This window comes from Perognathus longimembris, chromosome 1, assembly GCF_023159225.1.
Source record: "Perognathus longimembris pacificus isolate PPM17 chromosome 1, ASM2315922v1, whole genome shotgun sequence".
NCBI classification, from domain to species: Eukaryota; Metazoa; Chordata; class Mammalia; order Rodentia; family Heteromyidae; genus Perognathus; species Perognathus longimembris.
This window is the reverse complement of record NC_063161.1, coordinates 155,232,012-155,251,788: the sequence shown is the minus strand read 5'-3', so window position 1 is coordinate 155,251,788 and position 19,777 is coordinate 155,232,012. Positions and strand designations below refer to the sequence as shown.

At 48.4% G+C, this 19,777-nt stretch overlaps 1 protein-coding gene and 1 long non-coding RNA gene across 2 annotated transcripts in view; one reads left to right on the top strand and one right to left on the bottom strand.

Moving 5' to 3' along the window:
* Positions 1 to 19,777, bottom strand: part of Mvb12b (multivesicular body subunit 12B) — a 148,304-nt gene that overhangs the window by 23,996 nt on the left and 104,531 nt on the right. The gene's annotated exons all lie outside the window — the stretch shown is intronic.
* LOC125349164 lies at positions 1,608 to 19,161 on the top strand. Its single transcript, XR_007210469.1, has 3 exons — positions 1,608 to 1,737; positions 12,956 to 12,959; positions 19,151 to 19,161. It is a non-coding gene; the product is annotated as an uncharacterized LOC125349164 (long non-coding RNA).

Here is a 19,777-nt window from a genome sequence, read left to right as displayed (position 1 = left end):
CGGATGCTTTAACCCTCACATTTCCACTCACAGAAATGTGAAAGGAGTCAGGCTGGGATGGAGTCAAGATTCGAACCCAGAATCTGGTTTGCAGGAAAGGAGTTCAGTGGGTCTGAGTTTTCACATGCCAGATCAGCAGGTCGCCTTCCTCACAGAGCCTTGGCTGCCCTGTCTGGGAGAAGGAGGAGCCTGTGCACGGGCCGCCGGGCCGGCAGAGCGGACAACAGAACGGAGAGGCTGGCAGGTAGCGATCTGCCTGGCAAAAACAGTGGCCTCCTCTCAGCAGAAGGTCTGCACCAAGCAGGCTTCCTTTCAGTACCCGGCTGGTGGTGCTTTCTTCCCTTTCTAATTTTTATTTTATTTATTCATTTTGGGTAGCAGTTTTAACAAAAAAAAAAAAAAAAAACGCTGATCCACGCTAGCAACATCCGCAGATAAAAAGCAAGGATGTGCCTCCGGCTCCGGCTCCGTAGCGCAATTAGCATTCTCCTAAACAAACGAGCTTCAACAGAGCTGTAATTAAGCAGGCCTGTAATTAAGTATATGCCCTTTATCATAACGATCATGCTTTAAAATGGTACGATGCACGGAACTCTGTTATTAATGCTGTAATCCCAGACTGAAGTGCGCGTACATAGAAACGCGCGTGTCAGGCCTGTCACCGGAGTGTTTGTAAAATACATTAAAGAAAAAAACCCAGAAAACAATGAGTGCATTTAACTGTTCTTTTCACCACCAGGCAGGAGGAGTCAAGAGGATGGCGAATGCTTACAGATTCCACGAGGCTTAAACAAATAAAGCTCTGATCTGCTGCGTATTAACCCCACCCCCCGGTTTAAAGGAAGGAAAAAGGAGTATTCTCTTTTTGTTTGTTTGTTTTCCGCCTGCTGACATGAATCCTCATCTTGGGCTGTTCTTCAGGCAAGCAGGCCCCCATATGCATGTTGCATTTGTTTGGACATAAAATTGGGTTTCCGGTCCCATTCTACCAGGAATCTGTAGGTACTTCCTGGCAAGGGGGGGGGGGGCGGTGGTTTGCAGCTCCGGTCCCTGCCCTGGAGGCACAACTATGATTTGACTTGATGGCAGTCCCCCCTCCTCAGGCAACATGTCCCCTCCTCCCTCCCCATTGACCAGCTCCCAAGAGCTGCAGAGCCAGTGCCCCTCCCCTCAAGCCCCTTAGTTTCTCGACATTGCAACGAGCAAGAAAGAGGTGAGATACTCCAGTCCAGAAATGTCAACATGCGTGATAAAGAACATCATAAAATCGTGCGGCAAATACATACGATTTAGAGGAAGACTCCATTACCAGTACCTCAGTTGTTAACAAAAGGTGTTAAGTAACACCTGGGTAATAGTGTTCAGGAACTCCGGGCAATCATAAAGTACGCTTGGACACAATGAACAATGTGGCTTATTGGTGCACGGTCACTTTGAGAACAAAATTCAGTGCCATTGGAGCGGTGGGAGGTCTTTAACTCTGTGTACCTGCTTGGGATTTAGACTGTAATCCTTCCCCTCCCTTCCCCTTCCCTCCTTTTCCCTCCCCCTCCTCCTCTCCTTCCTCTTCCTTTTCCACTCTTTTCCCTCCCTCACACCTCACTTTCCCTTCTTTTCCTCCCCCTTCCCTTCAGCCATTCCAAGGGCTTTTTATAATTTGTGAAGGGAAAACTGCCAACAGCTCAAGATGTCAAGGCCATCCCTCAAAACTCACTCGGAACCCCAAACCTGGTGCCTGTGGGGAATTCCGCTGGGGACAAGCCTTGGAAGGCATTCGCAGACACCTCCAGGGCTGTCTGCGCCGTGACATTCCAATCGGGTTCCCACAACAACTTCCTTCCAGATCCCCAAAGTCATTTGTTTTGCCAAGTGATTCCTAGGCCAAAAGGAGTGCCTTATCAGCGGGAGCCAGAGCCTCCCGCCCCGCCCCTGCGTGGCATCGTGCGGGGGGGGGGGGGGGGGCGGCGGTGTGGGCGTCAGACACACGCGTGTGATGAGTGTCTGGCCACTGTCAACCATGTGGCTGCAGGCAAGTCACTTAACCCGAGTCCGATTTTCATCTGTCGTGGGCAGATAAGCATGTCCGCGCTGTGGCACTGGCGGTAAAAGGAGACAGGAAGCGCGGATGGGCCGGGCACAGTCCGAGCTCCAGAAGCTCCTCCAGGGCAGGCTGCCCAGGGCTGGGCATGGCATGCGCCCTCCTGCCTGGGGTGGGGGGGAGAGGCACTTTCCCTTCCATGGCTAATTTCCCCCCTTTTGTTGAAACCAGCTCATTTGTGCTCCAATGTATTTTTAAAAACTCCCCCAATACAAGAACCCTTGAGCGAGGAAGGAGCCGCTCGTGGGCGGGGCAGGTCTGCCCTCCAGACGCGGGGCCATTTTCTATGCATTTGCATGAATGTTATTCCTTGCATACAGAAGAAATACGGACGCTGGTTTTGTGTGTGTTGGCCTTCTTAATAAAAACAGCACAGCCGCAGGACGGATGGCTTTCTGTGTTCACACCACCTCGGGCTGACACAGAACAGTGCAGAGACCCCGGTCAGCTCTGAGGAGCCTTGGCTGCCACGCCAAGGGGCCTCAATGGCAGCCACCAAAGGCCTGTGGTACAGAAGGAACGGTGGGGTTCTTGTTTCGGGGTCTTGCACTTGCTGTGGCTTGAGGCTGGAGATGAGGCACTGACGGACTGTGGCAGGGGAATGGAGGAGAGGAGGCATCAAGATGGGAGATCCAAGGACACCTAATGAAAGCCTCAAGAGATGGGGGGCCCTGGTCTGAGGGGCTAGGAGGAAGCAAGGGATTGGGAGAAGGGGATTCTGGGAAATGGGGGAGGAGCAGAGAGGAGGCAGCAGGGAGCCAGTGTTCTGTCTGGTGTGCCAGCTATGAGGGTCTCGCAAGACCCCAAGAGAAGAAAGCTGATCCGCCTGACTGCACACCAGGCCCCACATGGGGGGTGGGGGCAGGGCTGCGTGGATGGAACACAGGTGGCAGGCCTGGCAGCTTGGGGCACGGTGGGAGAGGTTGGCACCTCCTACTGTGGTGCCAACTGAGGCCAGGAGAGAAGTTGAAACCACCTTGAAGGAAATACAGTTCCAAGTTCGGGTTCGGATCAGGGCTAAGGAATGTTGACACTGGAGAAGAGAAGTTGTTAAACACAGTGCACACACAAGCCCGTGACGGTCAGTCAGAAGCCCAGGGGTCAATGCAAACCCAGCCTCCTCGTGGCCATGTGGGTAGCAGTATGTAAACACAGGTAAGTGGGCATGTGTATGTACATGAACGTGTATACACACTACACAGTTTTCTCTGCCTTGGTTCTCAATGCAATGCCACCTCAGGAGCTGCAGCCACACCTAGAACCCGGGTTTTGGTCTCTAGCATACTGCTCTCAAACAAAGAGGAGCTGTGGGGAAAGGTGTGGTTCAGGAGCGGCAGGGAGAGGATAGCCAGGGCCATCTTCTTGTGCCCGATAGACACCCCAAGGAACCACAGGGACATGGCAGGACGGAGCCACCCGGAGTTCCCAGTGCCCGCTGCCAAAGCTCACCCTGTAAAGCCTAGATACGCAAGAAGCTGAGATCTGAGAATTGAAGTCGGAAGCCTGCCTGGGGACAAATCTGTGAGGCTCTTATCTCTAAACTACCAGCAAAAAGCTGCAAATGGAGGCATGGCTTATGTGGTAGAGCACCAGCTGTGAGTGGAAAAAGCTGAGCAAAAGCATGAAGTCCTGAGTTCAAGCCCTAGTATCAGTACACACACATACATGCATACACACACGCACGCGCACACATACACAGGAGTTCCCGCTGGCTAAATAAGGAACAATCTGAACATCAAAGAATGATAATAATGAACCAGAATCCACTTGTCTACACCATATACATAAACAAATAAGCTGGGAGTGAGGAAAATCTCCCCCTTATAACCAAATACCATGTCATACATATTAAAGGAACGATGGGGTGGGGACAATGGCGAAAGTTGGATGGGGAGCAAGCGGTTCACATTGTCCTGAAGAATTTGCAATAACCAATGACACCATGTCATTTAATTATGGAGGGAAAAACCAGTACTGTACAGCAAAGATACACAACAAGCACCTCCTTCACTAGGTTACCCGAGGGCACTCAGCGGTACTGCGTTGTGCCAGTCCACGGAGGGCCTGATATCACAGATAGACAGACACAGCACCATGTGCGTGTGGACCCTGCCACAGTGCACGATCCTAGTGGACGCGGTAGTACCCAGCACAGGGTCCGAAGCTTAAGTACCGAGATGGACGGCCAGGGAGTCCCCACACACCCGACTCACGGCCGTCCCGGAAAAGCTGAGGTGAAAGCGAAATGGTTTCTGTCAAATATGATTTCTCACAAAACACATATGTATTAATATCTGCAAGGTTCTTACATGCCCACCCCAGGGCTATTACGTGATTGTTACTAGGCACTTTCTCTAGCACTGGGCTCACTCAGTTATGAAGTGAATATCTGGGGTGCCACAGAAAGTTCTCTGAAGTAGATGTAAATACAGTCAGCAATATGGCACCCTCTTCTTCCCTCACACCCGCCAGGCCAGAGTTGCCGCCGGGCACATACCCAGTCCTCATACATTTGTCAAGTTTCCCACTGAGAAGCGCAATTCCTTTCTTCCTCCCATGAATCTGGGCTTGGCAATGGGACTTGCTTTGGCTAATCTGATATTCACCAGGGTAACGCCAGCGGAGACCTGAAAGGTGCCTGTGTGAGGAGGAGTCGCCACGTGGAGTCTTGGCTATGGGCTTGGCCATCCTGGGCCTCCCAGCCCAGCTTAGCTCACTGGACCCCAGAAGAACCACCTCACACATGACCCACAGAACTCGGAGAAAAGATCAGTGTCGGCTGTTTCCCACCAAAGCTGAGGACAGACTTTTCTGATCAGCTGCTAAAGGAATGGACAGTCCAACCTCTGTCAAAGCTGGCCTCCAGTAATTTTTGTGACATGATGTAGCCCTCTGTGTGGTTGTGAGTTAAAGGAGCGCAGAATGACTGAAGATACAGTCTAGGTAAATCTGAGTAATTTTAGACGATTAGCTTGGTGAATCCTGACCACTGGTGGGGGTTGCTCAGTGGGGGCATCCTTGCAACCACATTCCAATGGAGACCAAGGGTCTATTGTAGTCTCTTCAGAAATTCTACTTAAGATTTGAAAAGAGAATGTCTACAGGTTGTAAGAGGCCCCACATGTGACATTTCAGAAGTCTTTTGCTGTTGACTTGTGACATCAAGTTTGTTTGCCACACCCTGGGCTCTGGACTGGAAAGAAGGTGGCTCTGGGGTCTGGACCTCAGCCCTGGGCTGGGGGTTGAGCTCTCAAGGGGCTGTCACTAAGGGACAGGTGGCCAGAGAGGCCCCAGGCCCCATCCTTCTGCAGCCACGGTGACAGAGAGACACATACCACATTAAGAGGGACCTGCTAGGTCTAAGCCTAAATCCAGCTTACCTTTCCTAATCAGGCTGTGGGAGGGAGAGGCTTCCTCCCGGCCACCATCCCCGTGCCGGGCTCTAGGGGACAAGCGTGGCGAGGGGAGCTAGTTGAAAGAGCAGCTTGAGGGAGGATGGTTGGCTGAGGTGACACTGGCTTTGATTTGGAAACGCCATTGGATGTGCTTGCCTTCTCTCTGGCTGCCGTGTCAGTGAGCTACAATGCCATAAATTACCCCAGCTTCAGGCTCAATATTAACCTTTAAAGGGCATGCCATAAAAAAAAAAATTGTATCCTCTAAATATTGGTTGTTAGTTCGCTCTGTAGGTCTTTCAGGCAAAGCAGGTAGGAAGCTGCCAAGCGTCTCCAAGTGCACCTGTCAGGCCCATCTCCTGCCACCTGACAGTAATTCTAAGGGAACACAGCGGCGCCACGACGAACAATTCAGCCAGCCACTCCAGCCGCAGCCCAAGCTCAGCCTCGAGGTTTAATAATAGAGCCCGCGAGTATGACTCTAATTTCTAGAGCTGATGAACTTTCAGAGGCAACATGAGTTGAAATAACGAGCGTAGAGATGACAAAGAATTTTAATCCAAGGTTCTTTGAGCTCTCCAGGATAATAAGCACTTGTTCCTTGCTACAATGGGCATATAAAAGAGAAATCTAAATAATAATTGCTGTAATTATCTTGGAAAAAATATGCAGAGATTAATGGTGATTATGAAAATCCTGCAGAATTGTTCTGGGAAATCATCACCGATCAAGAGGTATCTTGAAATGGCCGCTGCCATGGAACTTTTGACACCACACTGCAGGTGGGCCTGGAAAACGTGACACTTTCGCTTTCTCCTGTAAAATATTACCCTGTGTTTGTGAAATTGATTTTCATGACTTCTCCTATCCTGGCTTGCGTTTTTAACTCTTCACACCCATACCCCCCCAAAAGAGGCTTCCACAGGACGCCCCTTCATGGCAGGTGCATGTCATTTGTGGTTCAAAGCCCCCCAAGTTCAACTTGTTATTTATTCAAATAATTAATTACTCTTGTATCCATTGAGTGGTTTGTCATGACACATTAATGACTTGATAGACTTCCATGAACTGGTGAACACAGAACAGCAGAGCGTTTTTATCGTCATTTAATTTTAAAATGATCCTGTGTGAAATTATCTCGTCGTGAGTGATGAGCGCATAAAGAACCGACTCAGCAAAGCCCCTTTTGGATCATTGCTTTATTAATGGTAACGTCAGGGAAATGAAAAATGCTAGCATTGTCATATTCCGCTGCTGGGTAGAGATAGATGGTGAGGGAGTGGGTGAGGGTTTGGTGTGCCGGCTGCCACCCGTGTGAACCCCCTCCTGGTGTGGCAGCCAGTGCACCCACCCACCCACCCATCTACCAGACCAGCCACCAGGCCGCAGGCTCAGAGCCAGGCTCTGTTCCTTGGCTCCCAGCAGCGATGACTTTGTGCGTCTCTGTGTGTGTGGTCTGCTCCTTTTCCTGAACTTGAATTTTTCCACGAGTGATATAAAAGCACCCTCATGCAAACATTTCGCTTTATTGCTTTGGACATTAAGCATTATTAATCCAATAGAAAAAAAAAGTTAAAGATATTGCTGTCACCTTTAAATGTGAAATGATATTAGGCGCTAAAAAAAAATGCTGGGTTAGGAGAAAAGATGTTCCCTTAGTCTCTCTCAAGTCTTGAGATAACCGTGCTAGCTTGGTGATAAAATAATAGTTTCACATGGTCCACAGCACCACATCTGCTTAGGAGATGCTTCCTGTTCACTTTTTTTTTTTTTTTGCCAGTCCTGGGCCTTGGACTCAGGGCCTGAGCACTGTCCCTGGCTTCTTTTTGCTCAAGGCTAGCACTCTGCCACTTGAGCCACAGCGCCACTTCTGGCCATTTTCTGTATATGTGGTGCTGAGGAATCGAACCCAGGGCTTCATATATACAAGGCAAGCACTCTTGCCACTAGGCCATATTCCCAGCCCCTCCTGTTCACTTTTGTTTTTCCTCCCCTCTCCTCTTTTCTTATATAGTGAGGATTGTTCTCTGATGTTTCAGTGACAAACTCGGGAGTCTATGTGAACCACTTGCCAGCATGTGCTTCCCCAACAGGCCGCCAGCGTCGGCCTGCACAATCCCGGGGCTGCCGCTGGCCACGCCGGTCCCTGTGGGGACACTGAACGGGGCAGGAGGGAGCCAGGAACTATTCCTGACCTCCTGGCTGGAAGAGGGCCAGACTTGGCTTTTCTTACAAGTGTTTCTGTTCCTCACTTTCTATGAACTGCTCCATGACGTGGGAGCAACAGGGACCTGTCCCCTCCCGCACGCGAGTGATCTGTGCTTCAGCTGCCAAGGAGGCAGTGGTGGAGGTTACAGTGGGCTCTGCTGGCCTCTAGTCTAGGTGCTGCCAGCATGCTGACGGACTGAATCCTCAGGACACCGAATGAATATACTATGATGATGATGATGATGATGATGATGATGATGATGTGTTTAGGAGGACACTGGGGCAAAGAGTATTCTGCCCAAGAGCACATGGCTGACAGAGGCAGAGTCTGCCTCGATTCCCCAGGACCCTGATTCACCCCACCACAAAGCAGTCCCTCCTGGTTCTATTCAGATACCTGGAGCCCACCCTCCCAATCTCATAGCCAGCATCTACCCTTCACCCAGCACCTTCCCTCTGGCCACACCCACCACCATAGCCTCCCCTATCAACTAGCCACACCCACCAAGTAGCCACACCCACATGACCACACCCACTCATCTGGACACGCCTCCCTCCAAACCACACCCACATCTCCAGCGCCAGCCTGAGAGGCACTACTAGCTACCCCCCTCCCCCCCACCTTTTTGGTCATTCATGATGTAGCCAGCCCAGGGTTCTCTTGGGTCCAGAACTTTTGAGGATGGATCCTTTGAATCTCACAGGATGAAAGGATTCCAGAAAGGCCTTTGGTTTGTCTCCATTTCTCCGATGAGCTTTCTGACGCCTTGGGGTTTCCATGGCTTTTACTTTCAGTGGTAGGAAAAAAAAAACAACTGGTAATAAACGTAGACACCTCATGACTGCCTTCTTTGAAATCCAGACAGGGTTCTCCAGACAAGGTTTTTCCTCCCCTTCCTCTGTTCTCTCTCTACCTAGCTCAAACCGAATCCCTCTTAGTGTGAAGCTAAGGAACATGCCGTTTCTGCCTTGTACTGAATTCTTGAGCTTCCTCTGAATCCTTTTGTGCTTCTGTGAAAATCGCTTCCAGCCACTTGAAAGTCTGCCCTGAAGTGTTTCAAGGGTTCCTTTGGTCAGAACAATATGTGAAAGGCCATATTTCCACAGACACTAAGGGCTCACAGAGACATCCAGGCAATTCCACACCATTCGGCTCCAGGGCGGGCAGCAGCTTGGGAGGTCGGGAGCCCACATTTAGGAGGCCCGCAGCATACGCAAGGCCCCATGGGAAGCTCTGGAGTAAAGAGACCTTCCTCAGATTCAGAAGCCCTGCCCGCTGAGAACAGAACCTGTAGGAGGGTTTGACAGGCCAATGTGGTGCCAGGGTTTGGACAAGGCAGGGATCAAGGACCCCAGGAAAGACAAGAAGAAAGACAGGCAGTCTCTCAAACATGCAGAAGTTATCACCACCTCTCTACTACCTTCTGATGTGCAGACCCAGAAGGATTCCCATCTACCCTCAAATTACCATGACATCAGATGCCCAGAGGTTTGCTGGCTAGCTCAGTGCCACCCAGGGGAGGAGGGGGCCAGCCACAGAGCCAGTGTGAATACAGTCTCCTGACTGCCACACAATCATTTGTTTGGAAAATGTAGTAGAAAAATGGTTCCAGCATAGCTTTGGCAAGGCCTCCAGAACCCAAAGGCAGGGCTGCCTGTTGGTAAAATAATGCTGGTCTGGGGTTTCCAAAGCTCAGGGGCATGGGGAAAATGGCCACAAGCTTTCTGCTTGGTCTTGTTGAGAAAAGTCCCCCACACCTAATGGTCTTTTGAGAGACACACTTGGAAAGCAACAAGGGTTTTGCTTGTTCTCATGTGTGCCATTCTTGCTGGAGAGAGGCCAGCCTGCCGATTCCTGATCTCGGCTTGATTCTGTCCAGACAGTTGGACAAGCACCAAATTATGATTTCATTTGTACGCACAGTGGTGAAAACACAGGTAGCTTTAAATATTCTGCTTGTAAAACCCGAACGGCCATGAGACAGGGGAGCTGCTCCAGGAACACACAAACCTCAAACCTGGATCCTCTAGATCTCAGCCTCCTCAGAGCTGGGATTATAGGTGTGAGCCAACAGCATCTATCTATCTATCTATCTATCTATCTATCTATCTATCTATCTATCTATCTTATCTATTTGGATATATATGTACACCAGTTAAAACAATTAACAACAATATTCTATATAGTGGAGTCTATTTTAGTGAGGGCTGGGGATATGGCCTAGTGGCAAGAGTGCCTGCCTCATATACATGAGGCCCTGGGTTTGATTCCCCAGCACCACATATACAGAAAATGGCCAGAAGTGGCGCTGTGGCTCAAGTGGCAGAGTGCTAGCCTTGAGCACAAAGAAGCCAAGGACAGTGCTCAGGCCCTGAGTCCAAGGCCCAGGACTGGCAAAAAAAAAAAAAAAAAGTGGGGTGAGGCTCACATGGGAGAGCATCCGAGCTCCAATTCCACTACCATCAACTGCCCCTACAGGAAAAAGCAAACAAACCGAACTTGATTGTCCTCGAATCATTTATGGTGGCTATTCAAGACTCAAATGTCAGTCCTAGTTGAATCATCAAGTAGGGAGGTTATCCTTGCGGGCTTATCAGTGAGGCCAACGCCCCTAGCACTGCAAAGCGAACTCTACTTGTCACGGGAACTTCCCTTTGGTGAAGACCAGGGGCTGCCGATCTGGGGACAGTTGCATCCTAGCACCAGAGACTGAAGTTCACGAGAGTGGCTGAAGAGCTGTGAGCAGAGTCTGAACAGGAAAGAGTTCAGCCAGGTTTCTGCTTGTTTGTTTTAAGTCCACCATGGGGTGCTGAGTGGGCAGGGTGGACCAGGACACGGAGCGGGCCCGTGCAGCGACGGGAGCTGGCTGAGGGGCAGAGAAAACACCCTCAGTGCCAAATCCTCCTTTTTCACACATGTGCAAAGCCTTTGGAATTTCCCTGGAAAAAGCGTTATTTCAAAAGGGATCTTTGAAGTCTGAAATGAAAGCAGAAAGCCACTTGTTGGTCTTGAAGGCGGGTTTTTACTGCAGAAGGGGCCCAGGGCAGGTGCGGAGGGTGGTGGCCGCCCAGTTCTGAGGTGGGGCGTCTGTCTGCACAGCTATCCACAGGGGGCCTCCTGCTCTCCTGGGCCGGGTCCTTCTCCCTCCTGGCTCTGCCCCGAGGGGCACCAGGAATCTATTGCTTTCCCCTCAGCCCCAGGTCAGGGCTGCAAAGCCTCACCAGAGCCTGGAGGGTAAGCAGGATGGACATGTATGCAGATGTATGTATGGAAATGTATGCACAAGCATGCAAGTGTACACGTGTGCAGGTATGTGGGAGGAGTGACCAATTAATCACCAGAAAACCGGAAGTGATATTGTAGCTCAAAGTGATAGAGCTTTAGCCTTGAGCAAAAAGCTCAGGGACAGTGCCCAGGCCCTGATTTCAAGGCCACAACAACAACAACAAAACACCAGAAAGAAAGAAAATGATAATTATAGCCAGGCACAGTGGCTCATTCTGTAATCCTAGCTACTTGGATCTGAGGATCAGATATGGAGTCAGGCCACGTGGACAAATCTGGAGGAGTATCTCCAATTAGCCAGCAAAAAGCTGGAAGTAGAGTAGTTCAAGGGGGGTAGAACACCAGTTCTGACTGAAAAAGCCAAATGAGAGAGTGAGGCCTAGAGTGGTTCAATCCCCAGTACTGGCATAAGGAAAAGGAGAAGAAGAAAAAGAAATAATTGGCAGAACCAAGGGACAGCTCCAGAATGGAAGAAAATCTTCACCAGTTATTCAACAGATAAAGAATTAATGCACAGAATATACAAAGAGCTCAGAAAATTACATAGCAACAGAACAAATAAGCCAAATAATACATGGGCAAGTGAACAGCACAGACAGTTCTTAGAAGAAGAAATGCAAAATGGCTAATAGATGTAAGAAAAAATGTTTGCATTCTTAGCCACAAAGGAAATGCAAATCAAAACTCCATCTCTCCCAAGTCAGAATCAAGGAAACAAACCATAAATGCCCACGAGGATGTGAGGAAACGGAGCCCGCATATACTGCTGGTAGGAATGCAAATGAGTGCAGCCACTATGCAAATGAGCATGGAGGTTCCTCAGAACTACTAAAAGCTATTCTACCTTCTGACTCCACCATTCCACAAGTGAGCATAACTCAACAGTATATACAAGAAAGATACCTGCATATTCATGTTACTGCTGCCTTGTCCACAATGGCCAAACTGTGGAATCAGCCAAGGTGCTTAACAATAGATGACTAGAAAAGAAGGCACAATACCTATATGCCATGGGATATTGCAATGCCATAAAGAAAAATGAAACCAGGCCATTCGCAGGAAAATGGTGAAACTGGAGACCATCATGTTGCGCAAGCCAAGTCAAGCTCAGAAAACCAGCCTATGATTTTGCTCATGTGTGGAAGTTAGACCTAAAAAAAAAATTCACGGACATGTACATACACGTCGTACGTAGATAAATATACACACATATCTAACACATGGAATACAGTTCTAACTATGGGACTGTTTAGGAGAATGAGGAAAAAGGGGGAGGGAGAAAGGAAGATGGAGGGTGAATAATTTCAAAACACATTGCAACTGTATAATAAAGGCAGTATAAAGAGTGTCAAGTTTGTTGATCAATAGGGGGTTAGGGGAAGCAAGGAAAGAAGCTGTAAAAGAGTGGGCTAGTCTGGTCAAAATACAATATATACACATCTGAAATAGCAGGGTAAAAGCCGCTGGTACAATCAGTGTACATTTCTGATAGGAGGGGGGAAGAGATCTAGAGATGCGGGCGAGTGAGGATAAATGTGGTAGTAATAATTGGTTTGCGTGTATGAAAACAGAACAAGGAAACCTGTTGAAATAGTTTCAAGAAGGGTGGGTGCAATGGAGAGAGAGCCAGCTGTGGTGAGGCTGACAATGTACGGACATTGTCGGCGTGGAGATGTCACCATGAGACCCACCCTGTCATATATGCTAATGAAGGAAGATGCTCAGCACTGTTCTGCTGTCTCTCCATCTCTGTGCCAGCCCCTAATCCTATAGAAAGCGGAGTCCTGTGTGCGCGGTCCTTGCACACGGGAGGGGCGGGGGAGGGAGCAGCGGGGCCACAGGCTGCCATGGCATGACAAATAAGCCGCACGATGTCTGAGACATATTGGTGTTTGCTTTGTGGTTGGGGTGTGCCATCTGCGCCTCGCCGTGGAGGCCGGCTTCCTGGGCTGCACTGGGAGGAGGCAGGTGCGTCCACCAGCCCCCTGAACCCCCGTGACACCCCCACCCCCACCCCCGGTGCAACAGAGTTCTCCCACTGCCTCTGGGAGCCGGGGCTCCTAGGACAGCAGCAGGCATTGCCTGACGGGTTCCACCCAGGCTGTGGGCCAAAGGAGCCGCGATGGCCGCCTGGGTGCCCTGCAGAGATCTCTGTCTACACGGACACCCCGTCTCAGAAAGCTGATGTCGGGCAACCAGGAGAAGGCCCAGCACACGCTTCTTGAGGCAGGAGCTGGCAACTGAGAAAGAAAGAAACTAGGAATGCAGGAGAGAGGCTGGGGAGGCACAAAAGGTTGGGGGGACCGTCTTCATTCGCTGTGTGACCTTGGGAAAGTGACTTAGCTACGGTCATTTAGTAAATGGGGGGTCACAGTGACGCCATAGGCTTTTGAGGATTAGAAGAGTTCACACATATTGGACATGATGGTTCAAGACTGTAATTCTAGCTACTCGGGAGTTGGAGGATCATAGTTCGAGGCCAGCCTGGGCAAAAATAAGTTTGTGAGACTCCATCTCAACCAATGGCTGGGAATGGTGGTACGTGCCTGTCACCCTAACTAGGAAGGAAGCATAATGGCTGGTGGTAGCGCCACTGGTGCCATCCCAGTGACTCAGATCGGAGGTTTATAGCCCCGGCTGGCTCAGGTATAAAGTGAGACGATACCTAAAAAATGTCCCTCACTATCACGCCTATAATCCTAGCTACTCAGGCGTCTGAGATCTCACAGTTTGAAGCCAGCCAGGGAAGGAAAGCTCATGAGACTCTTACCTCTAATTAATCGCAGAAAGAGCCAGAAGTGGCACCGTGACTCAAGCGGTAGAGCACCAGCCTTAAACAAAAGGAGCTCGGGGACAGCACGCAGGCCCAGCATTCAAGCTCCAGGACTGGCAAAAAAACTCCTCACAAAAAGGTGGCCTAGAGGGGCTCAAGTGGTAGAACACCTGCCTTGCAAGCATGAGGCCTTGTGTCCAATCCACAGCACTATCAGTTCCTGGAACTGGACCCTAACTTAGCTCCATAAATACTGGCTAGTGTTCCTGAAACAGGGAGTCTCTTGCTTCTCTATGGCAAGACGGACTAGGAGGACAAAGCCTGCGTGTAGTTGCAGGAACTGACTGCCATCCCAACTGGGCACAGGTGCCCTGGGAGTGCCCTGGACCCCTCCCCCCGCCCCCCATGTGGACTCAGAAACACTTCTAGGCCTGTGGGCAGGGAAGGGAGGAAGTGGCTACTTTGCTCAAGTATAACTGTCCTCAGGTTTATCCAGCAAGAATGCCACAGACATAGTCACTGTCCTCAGTAAACAGAAGTGACAGAGAGCCAGAGTGGCCTCGCCTGGCTATACGGTGGGGACCCTGGGGCAGGGAAAGGCCTGTGCATGCCTGTGGCCTTCTCTATGTGTCACGGTCACTGTGTGCCGGTGGCCAGTGAGCTTTCTCTCAATGGTGGCACAGTGTGGAGCACAGCGGAGCCCTGAGCCTGTATTGGAATGTAGATGTGGATAGGTGACATCAGGAGCAGATGGCCTCTGAGTGTCTGCTGTCCTCTCAGGCTCGGTGCCGGACTCAGTGCTTCTTGTTGAGCAGGCTTGGGCTTCCTCAGTTGTGGTGGAATGAGAGGAGGTCTGGTGTGTTTCTCACGGCTGGTGACTGGGGCATGGGTGGTCCCTGGGATCAGCCCTGCCCAGAAGACGCAATGAATCCCTGTGTTCTCCTACACTCCGCTGCCTCACATCCTGGCCCCTAGACTCACCAGGGACTGGTGAGAGTGTTTCACTTGAGTGTGCTCAATGATCTAAGTCCCAGGAGAAGCACACTTGGAAAAGGAACCAGCTGGTGTTCATGGTGAACGGCAGGAATGGAAGAATCCATCTGGGGTCCTTGGATCCTTAGCAATGGGTGGTTTATTTGGCAGTGACTGAACCATGCTGGACACAGCAGGTGCTCATTTCCGCTGGGGTTCAGGGACCCTGAAGTCCCCAGGCCTCCTGCCCATAAGGAGGGTGCAGATGGGACAGGGCAGCTGAGGGGTGCATGGAAGGGCAGCCGAGGGGTACATGGGGGGTGCTCAGAGGAGAGGCCGGAAGAGAACTCAGTCACCAGGGATGGTGTCAGAGAAGAGCTGGGAGGCAGCACAGGCTGGAGACTGGACTTTCCTGACCAGGCTGGCTTCAAACCAGGATCCTTAGAACCTCAGCCTCCTGAGTAGCTAGGATTACAGGTGTGAGGCATCAGCATCTGACTTAGAAATAGTACGATATTTTAAAGACATGATTCTGATTTTGAGATCAATGAAACATAATATTTTGTTAAGCAGTAAGCCCAATCTTCATAAATGCTAAAACTCCAAGTTAAATAACAGCAGCTCAAATCCAATACTTGAAGAAGAACACACCACTGTCAGAGTAAGGCGAAATTCACTTCAGAAGTAGAGTCACAACTTTGTGACCAGGGTTTGGAACCAGGGCCTGGCCCTCGGTAGTCAGATGTGCTACAACATTGGGCCTCACCGCTAGTCCTTTTCACTCTAGTTATTTGGGGGACAGAACCTCCTATTTACACCTGACGCTGGCCTGGATCTCAGTCTACTTCTTTAGGTTTTCCAGGTAGCTGGGATAACAGGAGCAAAACCTCCCAGCCCCAGCTGGCCTCGAACTGTGATCTTCCTGACGTCTACCTCCAGAGCAGCTGGGATTATAGGCAAATGCCACTGCACCCAGCCAAAGTGCCTGAGTTTAATTTTAAACCTGAAGTCCCAGGAAATAGGTAGAGAGAGTATTCTCTTGAACACGATCGAGTTCTCGTACTGCCATTTCCAGTCTTCATCAGACTTAATTTTGAGCCACTAGAAACATTCCACGAAAGCCATCAGCCAGGGAGACTGAATGGCAGCCAGGGTTCCATCACTGCTGCTCTGCACGTGCTCGGAATCATACAAAGTGGGAGACAAACTATCAGAGGCAAAATTACCTGAATTCGTAGACAGTATTGCAATCCACCAGAAACCAAAGTAAACCAACTTTGAAAATCACAAGCACAGAGAAGTGACCATTACAAAGTAGGCATTCAAAACGAATACTTCCCTGTCTATGCATATCATATGCATAAATCTATAACATTATATAAAAGCACACCATATTGTTACCATTACTATGTCATATCTATAAAATATCGATCTATCTATATGTTGTGGCTATATGTCATATAGCCATAACATATAAATTATATCTGTGATATATATTGTATACATATATTGGTGGATCTATGATATATGAGCTATGTAATATTTTATACACACACACAGGCAATCACTTGTTAAAACTTAATGAACAAAGCAGCAACTTTAGACTTTAAGCATGGGAAGAAGATAGTAGAGCTTTGGTGAATAATACAAAAAGGACATTCGAATAAATGGGAACTCATATTACTCTATTCTTTCCAAATTATTTTATGATTTTTTTTTTGATTAAAATCTGAAACTATCTCCCTTGGAATTTCGGGTGACCCTACATTTCAACTATGTTAAACAAAGTAAAGTGACACTGAGGTAGAACTACTAAGAACATTTTGAAAAAACTACTGAGACAGGAAATCAAGGCATATGCATTTATGGTCATCAACAGCCTGACCCTCGTCAGAACACGTGTTCCAGTCATTGGGACAGAACACAGCCAGGGGATGGGTCTTGGTGGATAAGGCCTCACTTTGCATACAAGTTGGTTAAAAAAAAGGAAGATGATGTATAAGCGCTGATGAAACTGATGGATAATTTGGGGGAAAAAATGTAAGTTGATTCTTTTTTTTTTTTTTTGCCAGTCCTGGGCTTGGACTCAGGGCCTGAGCACTGTCCCTGGCTTCTTTTTGCTCAAGGCTAGCACTCTGCCACTTGAGCCACAGCGCCACTTCTGGCCGTTTTCTATATATGTGGTGCTGGGGAATCGAACTCTGGGCTTCATGTATGCAAGGCAAGCACCCTTGCCATTAGGCCATATTCCCAGCCCCTGTAAGTTGATTCTTAAGCCATAAAGTAAAATTACAGATGAATCTTAGATTTAAATGTCAAAAAAAGAGAAAAAGTTACCAGAACACATCACTAGGCAGGCTTTCTAAAAATGTGGTGGCAAAGATGCAAAACCACAATGAAAAAGCAGAATAAAGGGCAAAGTGTGAAGGGAAAACCCAGCAGTCACAGGAAAGCAGGAGGGAGCCTTATTCCATAGGGGCTTCCGCCCCCATCATGAGGGCCAGGCGAAGCAGAAGAGACACCAAGGTGAACAGACAAGAGGACTGGCACGCACACAGCCAGCCCACCCGGGAGAAGCACAGCTGTGCTCGGTGCCAAGCAACAAGACACTTCCTACCTCTCAGAACTGACCAGGATTCGGGGCAATCACAGCCAGTTAGAAAGACCCCAGCAGGGAGGAACCCCAGAACTGACCTCCCTCATAGATGTTTAAGTAATAAACAAGTTCAACCCCTGTGGTGGACAATGTGTTACGATATATCAAAATGATTAGAAATAAGTTTATCTATCTATTTGTCTACAGGAATGCGTCTCAAAGTACAGTACAGGTGCTAGGCCCCTCCCCCTCCCCTGGAAGTTGTAAATCCAGGTGAACTTCTGACAGCCCGCACAAACAGGTGGTCATGAGGCAATTACAGCAGTATAGCACAGACTACAGTTTGTTTATGCACTTGTGATTCAATCCTGCATCCTTATGTTAGTTTTGTGTTTTTTTTTACATTTCTCTCAACTGCAAATGGTGTCATATACCAGCTGTAAGTGCCTTTGTAGTAAGTGTGGAGAAAATTTAACTTTTTATAATAGAGATTTGTGCATATTTTATGGTAGTAAATGACCAAGGAGACTGTGTGTGTATGTATGTATGTATGTATGTATGTATGTATGTATGTATGTATGTGTGTGTGTGTGTGTGTGTGTGTGTGTGTGTGTGTGTGTGTACCAGTACTGAGTATCAGTACTGAAGCTTAAACTCAGAGCCTGTGTGCTGTCTCAGCTTTTTGTGCTTTAGGCTAGTACTGTACTACTTGAGCAACAATTCCACTTTTAGTTTTTTCCTGGTTAATTGGAAATAAGAGTCTCACATACTTTCTTGTCTGGGTTGGCTTCAAACAACAGTCCTCAGATCTCAGCCTCCTGAGTAGCAAGGATTGCAGGTACGAGCCACTGGCACCTAGCTTCTAAAGAGACTACTTCTGCATATTTCATACATTCACAACATGAATATAAGATTTAAAATTTTTTCAATAGTTCCAGGTTTGAGGATTATTTGCAAAGTATTTTAAATGGTCACAAATCTTTACAAACATTGCTGTCAGTAGACTGGTATAGTTCAAACTCACTTTGTTCTGGGGTCTATGCCAATATCCAGCTACAGAGGGATAAAGTATTCTGTGTCTAGATGGGAGAGGACCATGCAACAGTTACTAGCACTCTGAAGGGAGACTTAACTCAATGATGAGGAGCAGGTCTCAGGACCTGGGTCAGATCTGGAGGGATTCACATAGTAACACAAAGGAGGAAGCTACCAATGCATGCAACATGGGAGAAAACTGAGTGCATTTATACTACAGAAAATGGTAAGGGATCACCAGGTACTATTGTGGGGAGGGAAATAACTGGAAATGCTATGAATGAACTTTTTGCTTTAGGTTTTTGAGGTTTGAACTTGTGCCTTTGAACAGGGCCTTGTGCTTGCTTCTCAGCTGGTGCTGTACCACTTGAGCCATGCTTCCAGTCGACTGGTTATTTTGGAGATGGATTCTCTCTGAGTTTCTTTGTTTTTTTTCCAGGGCTGGCTTTGAATCATAATCCTCCTGAGTAGCTGGGATTATTACAGTCATGAGCCACCACGCATACCCAGCTTTCAATGAACTTTTAGGGGTGGTGGGGACATTCTACATTTTGCTCTTAGAGGTGGTTGTCATGTAGTTTGACATTTGCCAAATTCCCCTGAACTGTGTTTATAAAAATGGGGAATTTTGGGCTGGGGATATGGCCTAGTGGCAAGAGTGCCTGCTTCATATACATGAGGCCCTGGGTTCGATTCCCCAGCACCACATATACAGAAAATGGCCAGAAGCGGCGCTGTGGCTCAAGTGGCAGAGTGCTAGCCTTGAGCAAAAAGAAGCCAGGGACAGTGCTCAGGCCCTAAGTCCAAGCCCCAGAACTGGCCAAAAAAGAAAAAAAAAAAATGGGGAATTTTACCGCAGGTAAGTAATACCTCAGATGCAAAAATGACGACCAAAAAAAAAAAACCAAACCACAACAGAATGGACAATGAGGTAGAAAGATATTTTCACATGTAAATATACAGTAAGGAAACATTTTCAAGAAAGGATATACTTAAAATATTGTTTCTCTGCCCAGGACTGGCCCAAAAAAAAAATATTGTTTCTCTGAGTAATAGGATTATGAGTGACATTTATCTTTCTCTGTGTGATTTAATATAGTTTCCAACTTTTCCACAGTACTTTCATAATTCAAAAGAAAAAAGATTTGCATTTGGTTTTCACTGCCATGACACAAAGGATACTCTATCAGAGAACATTCCTATCTAGCAACTAACTTTTTCATTCAGTTCTTATGGGAAATGACAGGCAGGCTCATACTCACAGAACTCTCTGGGGGTACCAGTTCCTGTGACACACCCAAAGGGCGAGGGGAGGGGAATGTGACAGAAAGACCACCTGGCAAATACCTCCATTTGTAGCCAGGAAAACTGAAAGAAAGACATCTTTTTTTTTTTTTTGCCAGTCCTGGGGCTT